The following is an 18,026-nucleotide window of genomic DNA, read 5'->3' as shown; positions in this document are numbered from 1 at the left end:
AAATGCCAACACTGTGACCGAGTTGGCCATATGAAAGATAACTGTTTTAATCTTCATCCATGTGAGAACTATCATAAAACTAGCCATTCTTCACACAGATGCTTCAAAAACAAACGTCCTGCAAGAACAAAGATTCATCTTGGATGGATCGCTTCTTGGCAATGGGCATCAATAGCCAAGAAGATATTCCAAACACATGTCAGAACTTGTTCTAGAGTATTGAACAGCCTTGCAGTTGAGTTTTCTCCATCATCTCACCTTGTATCTAACAGGGGGGGAAATGATGGTCATCTACAAGCTTCAAAGTCACATCAAGGGAGCCTGAGCCACACCTTGCCACACCAGTTTCAGAGTTGTAGCCAGAAACAAAGATACCCTTGAACATGCCTTCAGTTGGCAATCTGGGACACTTCCTCTATCAAAAGACTTCAGCTTCTTGCCAATTTCGGAAGAATTCCAGGAACAAAGTTGAGAACACTTCCTCTAGCAGAAGACTCCAGCTTCTTGCCAGTTTTGGAAGAGTTCCAGGAATTGCATTAAGCATTCCAGAGTTGTTGGTCTTCCTTAAACCATCACAGGTTGAGACTTCCCTTTTTAGGTTGAATTTTTCCCTTTTATGCGGGGTGAGACCTCCCTTTTATGGTTGAAGGTTTCCCTCTTCAAATCAATAGGAACACTTCCTCTAGCAGAAGACTTCAGCTTCTTGCCAGTTTTGGAAGAGTTCCAAGAACTGCACTAAGCGTTCCAGTGTTGGTGGTCATCCTTAAACCACCACCCTTTATACCAACATTTCAGAGAGCACATTCAGCCTAGTGCTGCCATGCATTTTTGCACATTTTGCATTATAGCTCTCTTCTTGGACTCATACATAACCCTTCGGATTAAGGGGGGGAATGTTGGACACCTAATCCTCAATGGGTTAGTGTGGAAGCCGAATGGACAAAAGGAGTCCAAGAGACCTTGGGATGTGAAACCCAACGGTCACAACAATGTACTATAAATGTATATCAGTTGTTAATAAAAATTGTATTGTCATGTTTTATCCTTCACATTATTCTTGCTGCCCATGTGTGTTTAACAATTATGAAGATCGACAATAGCTACAAAATTCAACACATCTATCTGCTTGATATAGCCTTTATAGAAGCTATTTAAAATCCTTGACTAATGATATATACAAAATTTTTCATACATGAACCATGTCATTTATTCTTCTATCTTGCAAGAGAAATGGTCCACAAACATGCCTCTTTATGGCATAGACAATCTTACATCGTCTAGTTTTAATAACATGGTATATGCTTCTAGTATACAAGGGATCTATTTTACATCAAATATGGAGTGATTTCAAATCCTTCAAAATACATGGAATCTAACTATAGGAAACACATGAACGTTGCCACAAAAGTTCATCCTGCATCATGTATTGATTTCTAGACCTGTGGATACTTTTTTCTCTATATATATTGAACTATTTGATATCCCATATTGACATAGCATATAATTCATGTTCATTGTCAACATACTATTCTCCTATGTCCAGTTCATTAGTGACATCCATTCTTACCACAAATTGTAAATTACCAGGACTAGAATTACATGCTTTTCTTCTCGAGAAATATTTGCAAAATTGGCTTCCTCAATTGGATAATAATGTAGCTTCTCAGGTTCTCTTCCTGATCCATCCCTATACCACCCCATATATCAAATTTAAATGTGCATGGTGTTAGGCTCAATCTTCTGTCATAAATGGGGCTCTAGTATCAATTGGATCTCATTATTTATTCTTATTGCAAATATTTCAGAGAGTAACTTATGGGGGGAAGGCTCCATTCCTTGGAATATTCATGATGTTGGAAAAAAACTTGCCTATTTCCAGTTTGAGTGCTCTGACAAATTTTGAACAATTATGGGAACATCAAACATTTTACTTGTGCTTGTGAGGCATATTGAAATAATTGTGGTAGAAATACCCTTTATAATTCTTCTTAATCTTTCCATTTCCTGCAATTTTCTCCAATATTAGAACTGTATCCTTTAATCCAGTGGGGAAATTCAAACCCTATATTGTCAAAATTTGTAATGCTATGAACAATGTCAACGTTGGTTGCAATTATCTCTATTGTCTAAATTCTCCCCTTGTGATATCTACAGGTTATGAACTTCATGACTTCTTACAGTATGCTCAAATAAGAATCATATAAGCATGAGAATCTTCAAATCACCATTCTAGTTCCTCATTATCGGTTTGTTTATGCATTCTTGATCTTTATGAAGATTTTCCATTTGATTGTTTTCTTCTTTCCCTTCAAAGCTCTTTTTCATCATGTACACACAACTATATACTCATAGTTGGCATTTTTTGAGCAAAAAGATCTATTTCTACTATTTTTTATGATACAAGAATTTTTCCATGCATATTACAAATAGGTGTAGCAACTACCCCAAACTAGCAGTCTATCGCAATAATTAAGTTGGTCATTGGACTTGTAATAGTTCTAGATGTACCTGGGAAAGACATTATTGCCATGGTTGGGCCAGAATTCAAAGCAAATACTTGTGATCCAAATGTGTTTCCTATGTATTGACTTTGTCCATTATAAGATGTTGCATTACAATGCACCGTAACAACCTTGATTCAACATAGGGTGTGCATGCGATATTTTACTTTGTCCCTTATTTCATTAAACTTGTAGCACTTTGCACTTTCTCATTAAATAAGTAGAAAATACCCCTAACTTTTACTCTCTGTTGACGTACTTGTATGCACAAAATAATTTCCCTAAGGCATTAGGCATATATCTCAATTTTCAATCCTGACTTCCTCAATGTTGCAAACATTTAGTGGCATGCCTACTTGTGGATCAACTGAGCCCCTACCCACTTTGCCTTTGTGTGGCTAATAAAAATTTCTACATCCTTCTTGATCATTTAGATCTCTGAATACTTGTTCCTCGACAAAATTTTCACTTGATTCATCTTCTTGAAGTTCCTTAGGTTTTTTTCCCATTTTAATTTTTTTTCTAGATTTTCACAATTGTGAATTGTTATACATTCTCCCTACAGATGGAGCATATCAAACTTTGTCTATTATGCTAGATTATGAGAAATTCAATGTTATGGTTGCCTACAGGTCATTGCACACACACACACACACACACACACACACACACATATACTTTAATATTTAATCCTTCATAGTTTTGGCACATTTCAACATGATTCCACTAGTTATTTTAGCAAAAATAGTCAGTAAACTGGAAAATAAAATGTTTTAGGTGTCCATCAGAGAATTTAAACATAGCTTAAATATTAGAAGCTATGCGATTTACCACATCAATTAGAGATCTCAAGGCTTCGACAAAGTTCTATAATTATGATTGGCCTCTAGCCTTTCGACTATGATTTGGAGGAATTTCAAGTATTGGGAGGCCACATCAAGAACAACTACAATATCCATGGAATTTCCTTCAAGAAAAAAACTCCTAAATAGATATATAGCATTTTTCATTTTCTCTTTCCTTGACTTCTCCATGATATTGGTTGCCCCACTTTAGCGGCATTGTTACTTGTGCTAATGTTTCTTGATTCCTAACTTGTTATGGGTGGAAAGAGAACACCATCTGAATTACTTTTCCCATTCAAAACTACCTTATGTTGGATAGAAAGCAGAATAAAGTCAACCTCCTTTTCTCTGAATTCCATACATTCATATTTTCTATTCCTACTTGGATTATCATTGCTAGTATGTCCACTATCTTGTGTCTGGCTTAGCTGGTCATTTCTTATGGCTTCACTTGGAGTGTGACCAATGCTATCATCTTCTTCCTCATCAAAGCATAATAGGGGTTCAATATCTCTAATATCTTCTTACAATTGACTTTGATAACCTCCTTCGCTTGAGACACTAGAACTCATTTGGCTTCTACTTTCTTCTTGTGTGGAGAAAGCAACAAACCTGTAACCAATAGCCTCTACACTCAACCATGTCCTATTTCATATTCCTTGCAATGCTTGTGAATGGAGTCATATGCACCTTGTATGCCAAAAACCCATCTTAGATAGTTGAACTAAATATCGAGGGTAATTCTGAAATGATTTTTGTCTTACGTATTCTATTAAAGGCATAGATTTTGTCCAAGCCTTATTCTATTATAGACATAGATTTTGTCCTGAAGCCTTTTGTAGAGTTGGGTACCAGGTTTGGAAACTCATGCACAATGGGAGGGTGGAAAATGATTCAAACTCTGCTTGTAGCCTGATAAAAAATAATGAATGTCTTGGAACATGCTTCAGAGACCATAGCACCTTTTACCCACAAAAAATAATGCCCCTCTATGAAAATCCACTATAAATTTCAGGCCTACACACTGAAATTTTTCCCATAGATGATTTCAAGTGTTGACCACCTATCTAGAAAAAATTTGTAGCTTCCTTCTGGGACCTCAATTGATACATGGGATCCACTAAATCAATATCAATGCTTCGTATAGCAGTAAGAAATAGATTTCCTGGTGATATAGCCAACCCAAAGCAACTGACAAATACATATGATAAACGGCCCATGTAACTTTTCAATTTTTTTTATTTTGAAGCAAGGTTAGGAAAATTTTCTGGGGAAAGGTACTGGAAGAAGAGAACTCCCATATTTTATCCAACTACCGATAGAGTTGTCATTTCTGTAGTTGTATAGGAATCTTCCTCAAATGTCCATGTGATATGTAACCACTTGATCATAAGCCTCTTACTGACCCGACTTGTGATATTTACACCTAGAGGTGTAACATATAAAAAAAATGGAAGGACAAAACCTTTTCCAATTACTATAAGAGCCTCGTTTAGGGATTTTGGAGTTATGATCGAGGATACTTCTAAGATGGGTAATGAATTTGCTGGTACCACCTCCTTCAAGAGACCTAATGGCACAAATTTAGTAGTAGAAGACATATATTGAGGCTTCCAGGATACTCATGCCATAGCTTAGCATTTTTCTCAAAATTTATAGTGGAAAAAAATAATTTTGTTGCTTGAATTATCCACATCCATTTTTTGAAAAAATTTAGAGTGCACATGGCACCAATCACTACAATAACCCAAGATTTAGGAACCTAAAGTAGACCAAATACCCTCACTTCTAGTTGTTGCAGGTTATGTTCAATAGTGCACAAATGTGCTTCAAGGACTTTTTATAAAAAACCTTTACCATATTTTTCTCTAATAGCCAATATAGGAAAAACTATTGGATGAACTTGCCAAAGAACTTTCATCTTCTTCCAAAGAGGATTTTCTTATTGGTGAACAACAACAAGAATATTGCCAATAGCCCACAATGTGTTGCATATTGATCTGCACTGATCATAGATGACACACCATTTCTAGAATGTTTCGTTGTTGCTTGTGCACTAGATTTTACAGGAATTTCTTGACATAGTATTTTCCCTAGATCAGAGGTATCCATAACCACTACCAAACCATTTTAGGAAACTCTTTTGAATTGTAGATAAAGCTCTAGAATAGTAACTAACCATGATTTCTATTCACCATTCCATATCAGTGCTACCCTCACATTATCAAGATCTAATGAATGCATCCACACTCACCATTTTATGCTACATTCATGATCCTTTCTTGCATTCTAAGCACGTATTGCTATCACCATAGGCCATTAAACCACGTTTCACTATAGTTTTTCATCAAATAAGTTGTGTGCTAAGTGCTAATGTAGAAACCCCTATTAGGAACTTGCCATAACCAACTATGGCTTTCAGGTCATTTCTTTATTACTTCAAAGAGCTCCAAGGCCTTGCTATAATGCCCAATCTTCACATAACCAATAATAAATGAAATCCACAAAACCAAAATCCCATTCACAAATTTTGTCAAACGGTTGGTAGGCACCCTCCATTCTCCTACTATTAGTCAAAGAATCGATCAAGAAATTACACCAAACATTGTGAGGATTTAAACAATCTGGGTGACCACTCATAAATAGTTTGCTTGGATGTTCATTTAATATCCTTCTCGACCATGGCTACTTTTAGGTGAAAATAAACTATCCAATAGTGGATCCATCTCCACCACACTCATTGCATATCATGATATTCATCTGTATTGGAAACAATATACAATAATTTGTATAATCATGAGAAGACACCCTTGGATTTATTTGCTATTAGGTGAAAAGAAACCATCGAATAGTGGATCCATCTCCACCACTCTCCTTGAATATCATTCTATTCATATGTATTTGAAATCATATACAATAATTTGTACAATCAGGAGAAAATACCCTTGGCATTGTTTGTTAGTATATGATAGACATGTTTGGAAGATTGAGTGGACAACTTGTAATATAAATCCGTTAATTAAAACCTATGGCTATAAGAACATTGAGCAATTAGTACGAGCATGCCTATTTTAAATGATGCAAGAATTTCTATCCATAGCCAATTTGAGCATATCTTGTTGTTTCTCTAGTGCAAACAATTAGAAAAGAATGGATATAAGATCTTTCCTACTTACTGTAGCACACTTATATCTAAATTAGTTTTGGTGCATTTTTTTGGAGATGGAAGCTCATCCTCCTTCATTTATAAATGTTAGGCACAATTTGAGAAAAATAAAATACATTGAAATGAAAAGAAATGCAACAATGATAGTGAAATAATAATAATAATAATAATAATAATAATAATAATAATAAAATGAAAAATGTGTCAAATTTCAAATCATATAATTCTTCATTTAGAAAAATAAACTCTAAATCTAGTAGCTTAAGATTTGAAATATTTAATCAAATAGCAAAGATGAGTTGCACTTGTGTACAAATTCATATTGCTGGAATATATTCCCAGTGAAAATAAGCTAAACATAAACCATTCAATAGCTCTGACAAGATATTAACAGTGTGTGCTAATTATAGTTACTTTTCTTTGTATGACTATATTGTTTGTAAATTATTTCTTATTATTAGCTTGTTGTGTGGTTCATGTTACAAGGGTGTGACATTAAGCTAACTCTCTTGAGCTATTTTTTATTAAGTTAAAAAGAGGGGCTGCATGATTATATATTTTACATAATACAAATATTATGTCAAACATTTTCTTTTTAAATCAATGCCTATATATGAAATTTCAACGATTGCCATAATGCATGTTAATTATTTAAAGGGTGCTAGATTAATGGAAGAGAACTTGCCTGTTGGTGGTTCGATTCCATTGTGCCCTGACATGAATTAATCAATGATATTGTAGTTTATTTTTAATTAAATATTTTCAATAGTGAGATATTTTTCTGGATTCATTGATTTATATTGTCTCTAAAGAGACAAAAGTGATATTGTACTGTTTTTAAATATAATTTGTTATTGTCTCTGAAGAGACAATAGCTAGGATTAAAGACATATTGTCTCTATAAAGGCAGTTTCTTTAATCTCAACTATTGTCTCTCAAGAGACAAAACTGAAGTTGTCTCTTAAGAGACAATAATGCTTATGTTATATATTGTCTTTATAGAGAGAATATTTAAGACAATAATTTGAGACACCCACTTAAAGACAATATTTAAGACTATACACAAAACTGAAGTTGTCTCTTAAGAGACAATAATGCTTGTGTTATATATTTTCTTTATAGAGACATTTTTTTAAGACAATAATTTAAGACACCCACTTAAAGACAATATTTAAGACAATACACAATTACTTTTGTCTCAAGTTAAAACAATATACCAAAAAATTATCTCAAATATTGTCTTAAAACCCCCCTCTATATTGTAGTGTTTCAGTTGTATAAAAAATATGATATTTACATCATACTTTGCCGTCCTTGATTGAACTTAGATTGAATTGAATGATAATGGAAAATATCGGTTACAAAGCATTCATTCTTCCATGCTATCATATCAATCACAGTTAAATAATTATCTAATTACAACCTATGCCCACGCCATGTTTTCGCAAAATCTGAATAGCTATTGATACCATTTAGTGCACATGTCTTTGTAATTGACTGAAAATAACGCTATTATAAAAATAAAAATGAAAGTGGAAGTGAAAGCATTGTAATTGTTTGGTGGATTTTGTAGTTCTATATGAGGATTTCATTCTTTTGCCAGATTAGACATGTATTTAACCGTCTTCTCCATTTTGTGAATTATGAAAAACTCCATTTTCACAAACTTTAGGTTTGTACATGATTGTTTCAGTCCCAAAAAGATTCCAATATGCACTAGAAAACACTAAAAAGACCTCTAACACCGTTGATAAAAGTTCACATCCTTCGGTTGCACCCATGGATTTCAACTTGTTTCTTTTATTAATTTATGATCTAATCATCGATCATATGTGATATTTCCTTTCAATGTAATAACTAGAATGACCATGTGGTTGATATAAGCTCAATCCATAGAAACATTCAGGGCATCTCATTTGGTAATCAAAAACATGTGAAATAGTTGAAACTGTATAGGTTATAGTTCAAATCCTTGTTGCTATTACGTGTATAGGGAAAAGGACATATCGTAACCAGTTTATTGACAGTTACCTATCATATACATCAATTCTGATCCTCAAGACTGTAGAGGTCATAGTTCAAGCAACCAATAGATATATATATATATATATATATATATATATATATATATATATATATATATATAGTTACTGATATATTAATTCTACTTTAAGTACACATGTCCCCATCTATGGCCATTGACCCAGGCATCAACTAATCCCCACCACTAGTTGGCATGCCCCTATCATATTATTATGGTCATACATATCATGGGTTTTCCTACTTTCCCCATTTTCCAGTGGTTTTGCAACTTTGAATCATAGATGTGAACCAAACAAGTGGACAACACATACCCCACAATACATATTGAATGTAGTAGGATTTCAAATTTTATATCTATCCCAAGATTTCAAACTGGAGTGCACCACATTTTTGAAATGACATCTGGTTTTGGAATACGATTTTATCTCACCAGGTGCACAATATTTCCATGGGAAATAGAACGATGAAAGGAAGGAAGTCCATGAAAGTCATGCCAGCAACGGGGTTGGGAGTTGGTGATTCAATAACCTTTGCAATGCTAAAGAGATCAAACATCGTGACCACAACATATGCAATTACCAATGTAAATGTGGATGCCTTCATTTCCATTGTCATTACAAGTCATGAAACTAGTGTTGGAAATATTAATCCCAATCACCGCCTTAAACACACTGACAAACAACATGATTTCCCAGTCAACTATTGCAAGGTTGCGATTTTTTCTGCAGGCAGAAGGACTAAAGTATGAGCAGATGTACATCGTTGACCATTCCACAACACATAAGATAGTTAAAGCACTTAATGATAGGTTATCAAATATGTATGGGAAAACATTTACTTTGTAACCTTTACTGCATTGCGGAACCTCTCCAAGTTAAAAAATCCCTCATTTTGTATCATTTTGAGAGGTAGTGAGGAGAAAATCATGGAGAAAATATTGGTGGGCGCGTGAAAACAATAGTTACTGTGTGTGTTACTATGCAACCCTTGTGTGGCATAAATCATAATAATTTTTTTTGTTTTACTTGTAGCAGTAACCTCCAACTTGTTAGTGCCTAAATCTACCTCAGGCTAAGAAAGGCAGGTCTAGGGTAACATCAAGCCACGCTTAGCCTGGTAGCTAGCCCTACCAGGTCGGGAGAGGGCTCTCTCCTTGTCAATCTAAAAGAAAATATGGCAAGTAAGGCTTGAGATGACTGAAATGAATACTAATTTTAGGCTAGGTATATGCTCAGAGGAGTTTTATTGATTTTAATGGTTAGTTGCTGGATCAGATGAGGAAGGCAGCTTTGGGTCCGAGAAATAGACTCAGATTTGCAGAGGTTTCTGTGGGGTGGGGTAGGCAAGTGTTTTAACACTTTGAAATGAGTGTGATGGTGAGTCTAAAGACCGGTGAGGAGTTGGAGAGGGCATGCAAGTTTCATGAATCCTCTTCAAATAGCAGAAAACATTTAAAACAAAATGACACCCCAAGGCAGAGCACTGAACATCAATGGATTCCACCTATTAATCTTGATTCATTTAGTTATGTAGAGAAATATAGATGATGGAACATATAGAAATAAGAGAAAAACTAAATGACAGAGGAGAAAACAATGCTAATTCACATTACCACAAGAATCCCACAAAATGTTGCAAAACCCTGGTTCATTTCCTTGCCAAACTGTAGAAGTGATTTAGAAAGTAGCTTAATGCATCCACAAGAGTCCAACCTTGAAAAATTACTAATAAAGTACAAGATATAGGCATCAAACCACCTATTCTAGCCATCAGGGGTCGAATCCATGAGTCAAGGAGTTGTTTCAATAGGATCTAAACTAGGAACTGAAAAATAGGCAATGGAACAACTTGCCTCTAAAACTATGGAAACTGATTCATTCATCCTCAAACCAACTCTAACTAATGTATCTACCTCCTCAAGTCATTTTTCATCATTTTTACATTATAGTACATCATATTACATCATAGTGTAGCAAACTAGGTGGAATTCTAAGTTTTTAGGCAAAATTGGCAAAATTTTGCCTGATGCGCAGCGCCCTGATCCTAATGCGCAACGCCATTTCAAGGCTGCGTTTGAAGGCCTTCCACTTCACCCAATCAGGCCCATGATAGCTTGTTGGAAATCTATACTTGCATACTTTATAATACAACTAAATTTTTTGGATTTGGAGTCCATTTGTCCCTTCAAAAATCATTTCTCCCAAGAATGGTTACTCTGGGTCCAAAAAGTCATAGAGAGGGCATTTGTTAGTTGTTTTTTTTCCCTTTAGGTGACCCAGATCTCCTCCAAGTTTCATGAAACTTTCTGGGTTTCATTATTTTTCCATGAGGAACCCAAAAATGCGAGCCATTTTGCAAAATTCCTAGCCAACTCTACCAGCGCTGCGCATCAGCTGAAAAGTGTTGTGTTTTGCATTTTAAAAATTGTGAAATGACAAAATATTCTCAAAATTGCTTCAAATTTGGCAAGATGCAAGCTTACTAATTGATTTGTTGAGCCAAGGAAGCTTCAGCCAAAATTTTAATTTTTTCTTGTTCCTTTTTGGCTTTTAAGGCTCTCTTCAACTTAGCCTTTAGGCCATTTATCCTTGTCTTGCAAATTTTATTCCAAGCTAAGTAATGATAAGCCATGTGGCACAACATTTTCTTCTCCTTGTTAGCCTTATCAAGAAGCTTCTCAAGGTGGATATTCACTCTTTCCAACCATGATTCTTGGTCAGCCTAAATTTCTTGCTCTAGGGATGTCATCTTGGTTTTTCTTCTTCATAGCTTGAATCACTGTGTCTTGTCATGGTGCTTCGTGCTTGTCTTAGGGAAGTGATGTGATGATAATATGGTGGAAAATGATAATGGGGGAGGAAAAGCGAGATGAGTATGAAGAGATTTTACTAATGGGAAATGGATATGGGGAATGAAGGGATAGGTTTTAGGAAACTAGGGTTTTGTGAGGAATTTAGGGTTTGATGAAGGGAATGAGTTGTCTTAGGGGAGTGGGATATGGAAAATGGGATTAATGGATTGATTTAGGGCAATGTAATATAGAAAAGGGGAAAATGACATTGGTTTTGGTTATGGAGTGAAAGTTGTACAATGAAATGGAAAATGATGAAGACAAGCTAGGGTTTGCTTTTCAAAATGAAAAATTCATGAAGAACACATGCAGAAGATCAAATTTAGCTCAAATGCAGTGAAGACTTACTTGTAGAAGAGAAATGCATCACTTTTGAGGGTTATTGGGTGATTTGGAATGTTTTGGAAACTTTTTGACTGATGCACAATGCACTGGGCCCAATGCGTAGCGTCAGGCAGGTTTGCATGGAAAACAAGGTTTTCAACCTCCTTTGTTCAATTTGCCTCCAAATCGTGATTTTAGCTCTCCAAGGGTATCTTGCACAATGAAATAGATGAATAGCACTCCTTTCACTTTATATATGGATGCCTTTTGATTTTTCCTTCTTTCAAACCCACTTTTATAATGTCATAGTCACTTTTGCTTTAAAAGTCTGTTTTTCGTTTGAATTGACTTTTCTTGATCACTTGATGAACTGATGCATTGATGCTTTTTATTTTGTTTGCAGTGGCTGGAGTTGGCAAGGTGAGCAAGGGTAACAACTGGAACTTATTACATATAAAAAAAACTTTAAATTACATAAAATTTGTACATAAAATAGAAAACCCTATTTTCACCCCAAAATAGAGTTTTGAGGTAAAAACCATTTATTGAGCATATCATTAGTGAATTTATGATTCTCTGAACTTATAAAACCTCCTGATGTGCCTACTGACCTTTTATTGAGTTTTGGATGATCATGGTGGCAAACCCTAGACCTAATGAGACTAAAACCCTAAAACTAACTTTTGTAAATGAAATGAAACAAAAATGACAATAAATGACCTAAACATCTGAAAGCAGGCTAGCAAGTAAATGCCATGAGGGAATTGACAATGAACCACTACCATCAGTTGATCCATGACCTAATGGAATGCAGCTGATCGGATGGGACACCTAATATGCATGCAAAAAAAGAGAAATTTGATCACTGATGGAGGGATGAAGATACCGACACTAGCACAACTTATCATACGAATGTATTTTTCTTATGTTTAGAAATATAATCCATAGTTTGGTTTGTTGCGATATGCCTTTAAACCTTCACCACTAGCTTTACCGCAACCATTTTATTTTCACTCTGTTTTATTGTGCATTTAATTTCTGTTTCAATTAAGCCTCTGTGTAGTTGTGATGTGCTTGCCGCAACTGATTTCTGATCCAGAATCCTCTCCTTTGCCCCTTAAAAATTTTCCTAACATGGTATCAGAGCGGGTTAAACTTTGTTAGTGTAAAAACAAGTTTTTTTACTAGCAATTAAAATTTGTTTTTAGGGTAGATTTTTGATGTATATTTACCAGTAGGTAGAAAGTTTTTTTTTTTTTTTTTTCTCACTCAGAAATGGCAACATCAAGAACAAGATTGACTAATCCTCTGATACCTCATTTTAATGGAAAAACTATGATTATTGGTCTATTACAATGAAGGCCCTTTTTTCTTCTCAAGACATTTGGGCTTTGGTGGAGAATGGTTTTCAAGAACCAACAGATGCAACAACATACAATGCATTGTCTCAAGAAGAAAGGGATTTGTTGAGGGACAATAGGAACAAGGATGCAAAAGCCCTTTTCTACCTTTTTCAATCAGTTCATGAAAGTATTTTCCCAAGGCTGCAGGAGCAACAAAGTCCAAGCAAGCATGGGACACCCTCTAGACAGCTTACCAAGGCATGGAAAAAGTGAAGAAAACAAAGCTACAAATGCTAAGGAGAGATTTTGAAACACTTTGTATGAAAGAGTCTTAGAATGTAGACTCATTGTTTACACATGTTATTGGACTGGTTACTCAAATCAGGTCTCATGGTGAGACACTTGAGGAAAGGAGAATAGTTGAGAAAGTTTTGAGAAGTCTTCCAGCAAGGTTTGATGCCATTGTTGTGGCCATAAAGAGACAAAGGATCTCTCATGGTTATTAGTTGATGAGATTCATGCATAGCTAATTTCTCATGAACATAGACTAGACAGAGCAACAAGCTCATCATTAGAGCATGCCTTCAAGACACAAGTTTCATTGGGTCAAGGTAGAGGTAGAGGGAGATCATATGCTAGAGGAAGAGGAAGAAGCCCACACAGTGGTGGAAGAAGCATCCGTTCAAGCTCAAGTGGAAGAGGCATCAATCAAAATTCAAGTCAAGTCCAAAGCCAAAATCAAGCACAAGGTCAGAGGTATGATAAATCTCAAGTTCAATGTCATTACTGTAAGAAGTATGGTCATTATGCAAGTGAATGTAGGAAGAGGCAATATGACATTAGTAAAAAACCAAGTGTAAATTTCGCAAAGGAAAATCAGAACCATGATAGCATGTTTTTAGCTTGTAATGTAGCACAAGAAAAACAAAGCGATATATGGTATCTAGATTCAGGGTGTAGCAACCATGTGCCAGGGAACATAGAAATGTTTTCCAATCTAGATGAAAGTGTGAAATCTGAAGTGACATTAGGGACTAATAGCAAAGTCTCTATCATGGGAAAAGGAAGAGTTAATATCCTAACAAAGAAGGAGGAGAAGAATTACATCTTAGATGTTTACTTTGTCCCAAGTTTGAAGCATAACCTCATGAGCATTATACAACTCATGCAAAAGGGCTACAATGTCTTTTCCAAAAATGATGAGTGCACAATTTTGGATAGTCCTCCAAGAAGATAGTTGATTGCAAAGGTTCATATGACAAACAATAGAATGTTTCCCATAAAAATAAGATTATATTTGAAGGAAGAAGATGCACAAGCACAACTATCAATGAATTCACAAGAGGATGGAAGAAAAGATGCAACTTTCACATAAGTAAACTTTCAAGCAGGGTCAAAGATGAAAATTGTTTATGGCATTTGATATTTTGTCATCTCAACTTTGAAGGTTTGAATTTGTTGCATAGGAAAGGCATAGTGAAGGGGTTACTACTCACAGAAGAATTGGACAACCTATGTGATGCATGTATCTTGGTCAAGCAACATAAAGAGATATTTCCAATAGGAAAGTCAGTAAGGGAAAAGGCACCTTTGGAGATTGTCCATTAAGATTTATGTGGACCAATGTAGACACCATCAATTGGTGGAAACCACTATTTATTGACCTTCATAGATGAATACACAAGGAAGACATGGGTCTATCTCCTAAAAAAGAAAAGTGAATTGTTCAAGTGCTTTCGTCAATACAAAGCTCTTGTTGAGAATCAAAGTGGAAACTACATCAAAGACCTTGGGACTGACAGAGGTGGTGAATACATCTCAAATGTCTTCCTTTGATTCTGTAGGGAGAATGGAATTCACAAGCAATTTACTGCTAGGTATACACCTTAGCAAAATGGTGTCATGGAAAGGAAGAATAGGACCATTATGGAAATGACAAGGAGTATGTTGAAGGCAAAGAATTTTCCAAACAATTACTATGTTGAAGCTATTGCTTGTGCAGTCTATATCATGAATAGTTGTCCAACCAAAAGAGTCCAGATCATGGTTCTTGAAGAGGCATGGAGTGGAAGAACGCATAGTGTCACTCACATGAGAGTCTTTGGATGTGTGGCATATGCACATGTCCCGAATGAGTTGAGGAAGAAGTTGGACAACAAGGGGGAGAAATGTATATTTGTTGGATATAGTGATGAATCCAAGGAATACAAGCTCTACAATCCATCAACCAAGAAGGTCATAATCAACATAAATGTGCAATTCATAGAAGAGGAAGCATGGGATGGAATTTTAGAGAAGACAATCAATGTCAAAGCATGCATACCACATGAGGACAAAGAGGAATTGACAACAACAAGCAATTCGTCAACAATCACTCCCTCTACTCCTATTCAAGCACAAAAAAGTAGGTAGCAAGTAACCCCATCAACAAATAACAGGACAACGTCATGCAGTTAAGCAAGTGATTCTCCAAGCATGTCACAAAGCACAACATAAAGTGACATGTCAAGCCCACCTTCAGCAAGCATAAGAAGACCAAAATTCAGAAATTTAAATGAAATTTATGAGTAAGATGAATTTGATAGTAGCGCTGGTCTAAATTCCTTATTTGCATTATTTTGTCATGTAGATGACCCAATCCATTTTGAGGATGCAGTCAAAGAAGAAAAATGGGTTACGGAAATGGAGGAAGAAATAGACGCAATATGAAAGAATGACACATGGGAGTTAGTGAACCTTCCGTAAGGAAAGGAAGTCATTGGAGTGAAGTGGGTCTATAAGACCAAGAGCAATGTCGACGAGAATACTGAAAGGCATAAAGCGAGGCTAGTTGTCGAAGGATACAAGCAACAACATGGAAGAGGTTATGCGGAGATGTTTGCGCCAGTTGCAAGGATGGAGACAATGCATACAGTGGTGTCGATTGCCACGGAACATAAATGGAAAGTGTATCAAATGGACGTAAAATCAGCATTCTTGAATGGAGTGTTGAAAGAGGAAGTGTATGTTGCACAACCACATGGTTATGAGGTAGAAGGCAAAGAAGACAATGCGTATAGGTTGAGGAAAGCTCTTTATGGGTTGAAAGAAGCACTGCGTGCATGGTATAGCAGGATAAATGCTTACTTGTTGGACAATGGTTTCAACAAATGCGACGGTGAGCCGACTCTCTACATCAAAGAGAGTGATGGTAAGATTCTTATTGTTGTCTTATATGTAGATGATTTGATTTTTACAAGCAGTGATGATTTCCTTATCGCTGATTTCAAAGAAGTCATGAAGAGTGAATTTGAAATGACTGACTTGGGGTTGTTAAGATATTTTTTAGGCATAGAAGTGAAGCAAATAGATAATGAATTTTTTATTTCTTAAGAAAAGTATATAGCAAACATTTTGGAGAGGTTTAAAACGAATAACAACAAGCCCACACCAACTTCAACTGTCATGTGGTTGAAGTTGGGAAAACAAGATTGTAGCAGCAATGTCAATCTGACATTGTACAAAAGCATGATAGGCAGCTTGATGTATTTAACTGCCACTAGGCTAGATATAATGTATGCAATGAGTTTGGTGTCGAGGTTGATGGAGAAATCCAAGGAAACACATTTTCAACCAGTGAAAAGGATTCTAAAGTATATCAATGGGACAAAATAGTACGACGTTTTCTACACTGCAATAAGTGATTTTAGGCTGCTTGGTTACACTAACAGTGATTGGGAACGAAGTGTTGATGACAGAAAGTGCATGTCTAGATATGTTTTTCATTTGGGTTCTGGAGAAATTTCATGGGCCTCCAAGAAGCAACCAATAGTGTCACCGTCAACAATAGAAGTTGAATATGTCACCGCAACAACAGTAGCATGTCAAGTAATTTCGATGAGAAGGCTGTTGAGGGATCTTCGCCATGACCAAGAGGGAATGACAACTATTTTATGTGACAACACTTCCACAATTTCATTCTCAAATAATTCTATCTTTCACTGTTGGAAATAATACTGAGAGGGGAGGGTGAATAAGTTTTATCAGATCAATAATTTTTCATTTCCCAAACAGATTTACATACGCTACTTCTGTGAAGTGAAATAGTGTGTACATGCTATTATGATTAGAGAAACCAACATATACCCAAAGAACTTGTTATTTAGTCAATTTATCATGTGTTGATCTTTAACCTGTGCATCAGTAACTTATTAAATAGTGCAGTAAAAATAGAATAAAGCATCACATATAAGAAACACACATGAACACCAAGATTTAAGGTGGAAATCCAATGTGGGTGAAAACCACCTACTGCTCTCGTCTCTGTCTTCTTTCAATAATAAGAAAATTTGAATACAATATTGTATTGGTGCAGACTCATATGAGTATGCAAGCACCCACCTACAAAAGGCTACAACCTTCTCTAGCTTTCCAGCATCTACAGGAAGGGAGATACAACCCCCCTAGCTCTTGTACTAGCCAATGAGTTTACTAGTACATAGGTGGCGGTGTACAAAATGTTACGAGCTTCTCTCTTCCTCCAGGGACCACGTTTCATAAATTTTCAGACTAGATGCTCTATTACACAACAGTACACATGAAGGCCTCATTTTATCAAATTTTCATACTAGACTCATCAGAACTTTCAAACTACCTCAACCAATAATCAGTTAATTTGAATAGTCATATCATTGTCACCAAAACACTGTGTTGAACCCGAAAACCTGCATTATCATTCAGAACCATCTACAACCTAGAAAATCATGCATCAAAATGTATACGCTACTTTACTGAACCCAACTTGTGTGTATGCACTACTTCCTTTAATCAAACCTACGTATACCTTCAAAACTACTAAAACATAAAACTTCTGATTCAAGTCTATACCAACCAACAATATATTGAACATCTACATATCAATTTACAAAGCTTTACATAGGCAGTAGCAGATATCACCCTTCTCATTTATACAAT

At 35.6% G+C, this 18,026-nt stretch overlaps 1 pseudogene; it reads right to left on the bottom strand.

The window, feature by feature from the left end:
* Positions 1–3,349: 3,349 nt before the first annotated feature.
* Positions 3,350–4,303, bottom strand: LOC149149948 (uncharacterized; annotated as a pseudogene).
* Between the last annotated feature and the right edge of the window lie 13,723 nt (positions 4,304–18,026).

This window comes from Pinus tabuliformis, chromosome 9 (assembly GCF_031772625.1).
Source record: "Pinus tabuliformis cultivar Carrire ecotype Pingquan chromosome 9, CPIR1, whole genome shotgun sequence".
NCBI classification, from domain to species: domain Eukaryota; kingdom Viridiplantae; phylum Streptophyta; class Pinopsida; order Pinales; family Pinaceae; genus Pinus; species Pinus tabuliformis.
The sequence above is the reverse complement of the archived record's forward strand: the minus strand, read 5'-3'. Positions and strand labels throughout refer to the sequence as shown.